This window comes from Lycorma delicatula, chromosome 11, assembly GCF_047948215.1.
Source record: "Lycorma delicatula isolate Av1 chromosome 11, ASM4794821v1, whole genome shotgun sequence".
In the NCBI taxonomy this organism is placed as follows: domain Eukaryota; kingdom Metazoa; phylum Arthropoda; class Insecta; order Hemiptera; family Fulgoridae; genus Lycorma; species Lycorma delicatula.
In genome coordinates, this window is record NC_134465.1 from 57,729,297 (window position 1) to 57,738,849 (window position 9,553).

The following is a 9,553-nucleotide window of genomic DNA, read 5'->3' on the forward strand; positions in this document are numbered from 1 at the left end:
TTTCTGACACTATGACAAAGAAATAAGTTTTGAATCTTTCATCGTCAAAGGTGTGTGTACTTTAGTTACCATAGTTATTTTTTCTTTTTCTGTTTAGCCTCTGGAACCACCATTAGGCATTACTTCAGAGGATGAGGAATAGTCCACCTGAGACTGTACAAGAATACACTTCATTTACATTTTAACATGTCATCCACATTCATCCTCTGAAGTAATACCTTATGATGGTTCTTAGAAGAAAAATAAAAAGAAAAGTTACTATTATTCTACCTTTTTTAATTTAGTTTCCTTTTCAGATTTCTATAAAGCCTGAATACTATAATTACTATTTGTCAGTATTATTCTCACAACCATGAGGATAACGTACAGTGTGGGTGTCCAGGGGGGGTGGAGCCCTCTGGCTAGATGGGAATGGCAACTGAAGTAAGCTCTGTGAGTATCCAGGGCGCCGGTTCCCCTGGAAAACTGGGAATGGTGACCAAAGCAAACTCTGCAGCCATGGGGTAGGGCCCGAGGAGCTCCTGAGTTGGCTTCGGGATTCACCTGGGCTGAGCTGAGCCCTGAGGGTCCAGGTTCTGGCTAAACAGACCGGCTAGTTTTCATATAAACAGGAATGCAGGAAATTCATTATTTTTTTAAATGGTACTATTTAAAAATTCACTGACAAAATAAAATTGTTTCTACATAAGAAACACTTTTAACTGGTGATTTATTAAAAGTAACAATAGTTGCATAATGAAGTCCTTTCACATAATCCAGAGTAATGAGTTATGTTATACAAAAACATGTCAGATTTTTTATAGAAACAGATAGTGTTATTTTTTTTAATAATAAGTGGCTATTGTTTATAGCAAAGACAGACATTCGTGAATATAAACACCTGATAAATTAAAAACTTAATTGAGTATAAATAAAAATATTTGTGAGTATAAATAAATAGTTGTGAGTATAAAAACCTCAATAAATATTTAATATGATAATAAATGTATTGTTTTTTTCACACATTTCAAAGCAAAATAGTACTACAAAATGATATGTTGCAAATAAAATCATTGATCAAACAATAAAATATGAATTTAATTACATTTTAAAGGAAGTAATGAAGAAATTTAGGTTTGTCTAACAAATAATAATTAATCTAAGAATTCATCATCAGCTTACTACCATATTTATAAAAAAAAATTGTGTAATATAATTTTAAATAAATTGACTAAAAGATATTTCAGATTGCTAGGTAATTTATTAAAAATAGAAACTGAAACCTAATAAAGCCCTTTCTCAAACACTGAAATATTATGCTGTAACACAGTCCTCTGGTAGTTTTATACAAGTAAATATTGATTTTTTTTTTATAAATAAATGGTTCTTTTTTACTTCGGTCAAGGTTTTCTTTCCTTTTTTTAAATTTAAATACAAATGAATAAAAGTATAAACATTTTTAATTTACCACAAAAATGGCCAATATGAATCAGACTTATTGACACAAAACAATATTGTGACACTCCATTTCATGTACTTTAAATAAACTTGTTCTGACACTTTGAAGTAATGCCATTATGTCAGATAATATTTTATACAGGCATAAAATAATGTGCCTGTAGTTATAAGCTGACTGATCAATTAAGATGCTTCAAATTGAAACAATATTGATTTGTTGCAAATGAAATATATTTGATAATCCCATGGAAATTTATCATCTAACATTATACCCAAAAATTTTATATTATGATCAACTGAAATACAACTATTACCATTAATTGAAATGCTATAAGTAAAGTTAAGTTATTCCAATCCAACTTGAGAAGCTTCAGAGGATGAAATGAATGATTTGTAGTGTGTGTGAAAATGCTGTGCCTTGAGAACCATGTTGTTTAACAAGTTAAATTAGAATAAAAGTTGTAGTCCATCCGGTGAATGAGTTTTTTTTAAATGTTAGCACAAGTTTCAAAATGATGTAACAGACTGCTGAGATTTTATAGAAGTAGCACCTAAAAGATTAAAAGGTACCTATTAATAAATCCCTATATTAATAATTACCTATTAATAAATCTTAGGATGGTAATTGTGCTAAAAAGCATTATCTTATTTCATTAAAGTTTGAATAAAAAATCTAAAATGTTCTCCATTTATTCACTAATATTGTTGAATACATATTGTCAGTCTTAATAGTGTGAGTTAATTTCTATCAACATGATATTAATATTATAAATTAAAGAAAAATGACCCTTACAAAATTAATAAATAAATAAAATAATAAAGCAGCTTTTTAATACTTTAAAGTTAGACTTATAACTTTAAAGAAAATAAATATAAGTTACTTATATTTATTTTTAATTTAGCTGGTGGGGAATAAACATTGTCTGTATGTAAAAATTATACCCTTAAGAATATAATCTTAAGAAACCTATACTGTAATAAAACGAGAATGCAGAGAAATTGTTACTAAGTGACAGCTAGGGCCTCTGGAAAATGTGTTAAAATATAATTACTTTCCTGGTTATAGCTCTGTGCTGTTGCATATAAAGGGAATGTATAACAACATTTCAAATTCTGAGTATCGAGATTTTAATAAATGTTAATGAAAAAGTTTTATACAGATTTCTGGAAGATGTATGCAAGTACGAGTATGTGTATTAGGCCTATATTTTGATTAATATCTCTGGCTCAACTTCACTCTTAAAGTAGCTAAAAAAAAAACTGTTATATATGGGTCATAGATATAAATTAAATTTCTGACAAAATTAAAAAGTGGTCGGAGTAATACTTACCATTTTGAATTTTGCATATTGGTTGTAAAATTTAGGCTTTAGTACAATGAAAGTAGGTTATTTCAAATTCCAAAATTTTAAATCAATCAAATTTAGGGGTGGAGGAATATTCAATATGATTTCTAAACAGTTTTGGCCTCCTATTTTGAAAGCCCTTAGCCAAAAAAAGGTTGAAATTTACATACACACGCATGCATGCACACACACACACACACCACACACCACACACATCCCATCTTTGATATGATCTTCAACCCCGGACAAGGGACATCACACTACTCTTTTTTTTTTTAGTAAACTATAATCTTTTTAACTTTATTAAATAATATTATACTAAACAGAGCCAATTTATTGAAGTATTAATTATTCCTATAAATAAACTTTTAAGCCTCAAAAAACAAGGGGAACAGGTCCTGCACTAAAAATATGAATTTTTTAAACTTTAATTTTCAAGATGGAAATCCAACTGTGTCTTGTATTAATATAGATTACACTGAAACTGTTTAAAAAAATAAGATCCTATGGTACTCTACCTGACTTAAGAATAAAAGAATTGTTTTAATTTTTTATAATTTCTGATACTATCTGTTTTTAAAGTTGAGGGTGCTATAGAAATGGCCGATAAGCAAGAGAAGCAAATAGAACCCAACCTTTTTTTTATTTATTAAAGATTTAGTTTTTTTAGAAATAAAATATTACTCTAAATACAATATAATTTTGATGACAAAAATGTCATTTGGTCAAGAGGGTCTAGCTAGGACCCAAATTTTTTTACTGAACATTTTGATCTTTTTTACAATAGTATTCTAAATATTACATAATTAAACCATTAATATTTAAAAACCTGAGGTGTACTTTAAATAAAAATATATTAAGAGCAAAGCAGTAAAGTTAGCCAACTTTTTTCTGACTTTTTTTAACATTTTCAATTAAAAATCTTAAGTTTCTTAGTAATTTTTTGAGATTCTTAAAAAAAAATCTTTACTATAAAGATACCATCTGGCTATAAAAAATTATGCTTAAAAATTGAAAAACAGCTTCAAACTTATTTTTTTAAAAATACATACTTATACATCTTGTAACTTTTTTTTCATTTAAGAGTAAGATTTGACAAAACCACCCAAGTAACTTCATTTTTAAAATAAAAAGAATTATAGAGTTTGGTCCACTTGGTGAACCTTCAAAAAATATTAAAATAAAAAAATATACACAGTTCAAATTAAGAAATTTTTCTTTTTTATCAATAAAAAATATAATTTTTTACGTAATAGAATTAACAAACACATTGGTTAGAATTACACACTAAAATATTGAATAAAAAAAAAAGAAGGAAAATATATTATGATTAAAGTGTTACTGAATAGATATAGTGTTGACTGCATCACCATTTTAAAATAAAGGATAGAATTTATTTCAGAGCTCCTTCTGCAAATAGCATAATATTGCATACAATGAAATGTAGCAACTATTGTCAGTGGTGAAAATAATTTTTCTCATTGTTCTAGTATGAGAATTCTTTATCTGTGCACATTTAAACTGAAAGCTTTACAAAACAACAATTTAAAGATTATAATTTCCCTGCTTCTAAAAAATGTAAGAGTATACTGCAAATTTTTCATTAATGAATTATTTTTATTGATGTGAACTTAAAAAAAAATAATAGTAGAGAACAGAACAGCATGAAACAAATTGCATGACTGAATACAAAAAGTAAAATACTTTACTTCTTCTTTAGGAAATTAATTCATATTATTTGAAAAGTTCTTTTTTAATTGAAAACTGAACTGATTACATTAAATGTGGCATATTTAAAATTGATCTTGTAATGTTCTTCGCTCTTGTGATCATGAAAATGAATACAAGATTGATTGAAAACATTGTGATATGATTTTTAAAAACATTGTAAATTTACTAAATCTGGTTTTGCTTTTGCTCAAAGAGGTGACTTTTTAATAATTTTAATTACTAAACTGTTATGGATAACAAAAATGTGGAAATTGTGATATTATCCATTTTTTCTTCAAAATAATTTTAATTTATAAAAATGTTCCAAGTACTTTTTCTTGCATAATAAAAATTAAAACAAAATATTATCAATGATTTTGTTAATATCAATTATGCTTATAAAATTAGTTTAAGGTTAATCAATCATTTATAATAATCATTCTCATCAATAAAGTTTTTTATATTTATATACATAAAAAAAAAAAACAGTTAAATTTGTGTAATGAATAGGAAATAAGTAATTATTAATTACTATTAAATAATAAAGGTCATACAAATTAACTGTTTATTGTTCCATATCATAAACAGTGTCAAGGATTATATTATATTTCTGGAGGAAAATATTATTTGATGCATAAAATTTAAATCAGGTATTAATTAATTGTAACAGTTAAAAATATTTTGCACTTCATAGGTCAGAATTTTTTAATTATTCTGAGTAACTGTTTACATTCATAAAAGACAATGTTACTGGTCGGTTAATATGACAATGAAAATATGGAAAAGAAGAAAGAGGAAGAATAATAAAATATACTACAAAAACAGTACAGAAAATTAATAAGTTGAAATGAGAGAAAGAAACAGCATGGATAAATGGATGTCAATGCATTTAGAAAAAAATACAAGAACTGCTTCAAAATACCCGCAGAGTTGGTCCAGTAACCCACTGGGTTGGTCTAGTGGTTAATGCGTCTTCCCAAATCAGCTGATTTGGAAGTCGAGAGTTACAGCGTTCAAATCCTAGTAAAGCCAGTTATTTTTACACGGATTTGAATACTAGATCATGGATACCGGTGTTCTTTGGTGGTTGGGTTTCAATTAACCACACATTTCAGGAATGGTCAAACTGAGACTGTACAAGACTACACTTCATTTACACTTCATACATATCATCCTCTGAAGAATTATCTAAATGGTAGTTACCGGAGGCTAAACAGGAAAAAGAAAGAGTTGGTCCAGTAGTTAAACCAACTCTGTGGGTTGGTCTAGTGGTAAACGTGTCTTCCCAAATCATCTGATTTGGAAGTTGAGAGTTCAAAGTCCTAGTAAAGGAAGTTACTTTTATACGGATTAGAATACTAGATCAAGGACACCGGTGTTCTTTGGTGGTTGGGTTTCAATTAAACACACATCTCAGGAATGGTCGAACTGAGACTGTACAAGACTACACTTCATTTACACTCATGCATATCATCCTCTGAAGTAATACCTGAACGGTAGGTTAATTCCTGGAGGCTAAACAAGAAAAGAAAGAAAGTGGTTAAACCCATGTATAAAATCAGCTGATTTTCGAAGTTGAGAATTCTAAAGTTCTGAGTCCTTGTAAAGGCATTTGCTTTTATATGGATTTGAATGCTAGACTGTGGATTACTGGTGTTCTTTGATGGTTTGGTTTCAATTAACCATGCATCTCAGGAGTGGTCGACTTGAGTCTGTTCAAGACATGTTTACCAGTATACTTACACTTACATTGTGCTACATCATGCTTAGCAAGTTGATAGCAGTGACTGCAGCTGCTAAACATACATACATACATACATACACACATCCAGACTTGGCAGCGGCTAGAAAAATGGTTGGTTAAAACAAACAAGAATTGCATAAAAATGGAAACATTTAAGTTATACAATGATAAAATAGAAAACAAAGCAACATACATAAAGGGCTTAATGTAAAAATACAACATTTACTATTGGTATAAAAGAGATTTTGTTTGTATAGCTTTTGGACAAGATAGAAAACTATCCTAATGATAGACTTTCTCACATTCTTTTTCTCCATATCCTTGATTATTTTTTTTTTTGTTATTGGTTCAGTGGGTGAATATCTGATCCTACCAAGTTCACCATACTGAGGATGCCAGGATATAACTAACAGTGCAACTGCATTCTCAGTGATATCTGGTAAAGATCAGGGACTCGGGTCAAGGACTAATCTGTTACCAAAGAAATCATCAATGTAGAGGTACTAAAGAATTCTATGCTCACCAACTGATCTGAAATATTGAAAAAGGAAGTAGTAGAAAGAGTTATAAACAAGTTTAAAATGAAAACACTGCGATATAACACTTCTGGTGTTACAAGGTCAGAACAGATGCAATCAAAAGAGAAAATAGCTGATAACATCAAACATTTAAAAAAATTATTATTTAATTAACATTTTTGCATTTCAAAAATGCAAACAAAAATTTAAAAACTATAACACTGATAAATAGCTCGACAATTTCTTTAATCTAATAACACTTCCACTTCCAAAAAAGAATAATGCTTGGTATTGCAAGTATCTCACGATAATAATCATTATTTCTCATCTATAAATAATTTTGAGGATAGTAATAAAGAAAATAATTGAGAAAATTGAGAAATGTTAAAAATGTCAATTTGGTATTAGAAAAGGAAGATGCAAGAGATGTGGGGACTTCAGGGGATAGACTGAAGTAGAATCATGCTGGGAGAACAAAGCTCAAAGGTCCTAGTCTCTCATGATCTGTCCTGGTCAAATATTTCTCAATGGTTTAAAGGACCAGAATGCACATAACAATTTTGTCCATGAATAAAACAACATACATATAACTGCCACTAAATAAATAATAATAACCTGCCCGTTAAATGAAAATCACAGCAGCAAGGGACATTCGTCAGTTCTTTTCCAAGATATGGAAAAATATATTTGGGTAATCTAACTAACTAGATGTTTCAAGTTTTACTTATATTTTCTTGATTGGGGGAAAAATCTATAATTAAAAATGAAATTTATTGCTAACTATTCTAGAAAAATGGATATAGCGACAGATATTTGTAAAAGAATTGTTTATGAATTAAAAAGTGATCAATGATGAAACAGAATATAAAAGAATTGGAAGAGCTTTAATACAAGAATCTAGTGTCAACATTTTTGTTCAATAATTGTGATAATGAGGTATCAAAGCACTTTTAAAAATTGCTGTGGTGTTTACTAATATTAGAGAATATAAAATGTATTATCTATGCAGATGATAAGGAAATAAGTGTTGAAAATAAAGAAATATTACAAATAAAGATGAATGCAAAAGAACAGAGATGAACTTAGAATGGGAAAAAACAGTGAGAAAATCAAATCTGAAAATAGATTCTAAACAAAAAAGTGCCATGTTAGATGTTTATTTAAATAAATTGGAAAACAAGATTCTGCTCAAAAATGATTTATAAAAGTTTTATTTAAAATATAAACCTAGATGGTAATTAAATAAAAAATCATCACTAATAAACATTCAAAAAGTACAGTGTGAATATAAATTTAGGATTAACCCCTAAAATCATTTAGGGGTTAATAAAAAACAAAAAAAAATTATTGATAATCTTGAATCAACATGCTGGTGTGATATGACAATGAGGGGATCATCAGTTGAGCAATGGATTATTTTTTCCTGCCATGCAGGAAAAAATAGTATGCACTCTATGGTTACATGAAACTAGATCTGTTATTACTGTTCATAATCGTTTTTGTTTAGTGTATGGATGTGTTCCTTCTAATAAAGACTCTAATTAAATGTTGGTATCAGCAGTTTAAGAATACAGGAAGTGTACACAAATAAGTGGTGACAGACCTGCCATCTCTGAGGAAGTTGTGTGAGTAAGAGAAAGTTTTCAAAAAAGCCTGGGTAAATCAACACATTGGGCGGGTTTATAACTGGAAATACCGCAATTGATAATTGTGAAGGTTCTACACAAATTCCTAAAACTTCACGCATACAAAATTCAGTTGGTAGATGCAATTGAAGGTAATGATAAACCATGTCATTACAATTTTATCATGGGCATTGTTAATAAAGTGAATGAAGATGATGTGATTTTGAAAAGTATCTTCTCTAATGAAGCTACCTTCCATCTTCCTGGTCACATTAAGTGTCATAATTGTTGGATTTGGTATAATATGTATCCTCAGGCCATTCATAACACAACATCATAGCCTGGAAATTAACATTAGGTGTGAGTTAACATCAGCAACCCAACGCTAACTTACTTCCAACAGTATGGTGCACCACCACACTGAGGTTTACAGTTTGGGACTACGTACGTTAACAATTTCCTTAATGTTGGATTATCTTTGATAGACTAATTTCCTGGCTACACTCTTATGTTATTATCTTGATAAAAATATAATCCAACTATCCAAAATACATAACACACTAAACTGTGTTACCTTCTAAGAAGACTAATACAGTAAACACTTATGCACGTTAGGCACAATTTTTTGTGCCTAATACCTGAAATTCTGTTTATTGACACAATTAGTAAGATGAAAATAGGACTCATCAGTTACTATTAAATTATGGTTTTGTGTCAATTATTTCTAACAGCTACGTGCAAAATTCCACTGGCTGATGTAAATCTCATAGCAGTAATTCTTGAAACATTTTAGTTTTAAATGGATGAGAATGCTAATCTATAAATCATCTGCCTAACATTTCTATATAACATGTAAAGTGCTGTGTAATATTGTCTGGCAGAGAATTAAGATTGCTGTAGCAGTGCTTTTATTCTCTTCAGATTTTCAGGGCTGTGAACTGTTCATAGACAGTTCAAAATCATTTGGCATACTGGAACTCTCATGTTAAAAAATTTGCATTGCATTGCAGTAACTGAAAAAAAAAAGTAGCAAATGCACAATGTTTACTCAACCAAGGCTCCATGGTTATTTGAATTGCTGTACAAACCACCATGAGAAATTGTCTACTCAATTTTGACACCTTTGTATAATAAATAAAAAAAAAAAATATTGCATAAGAAGTAGACAGTACT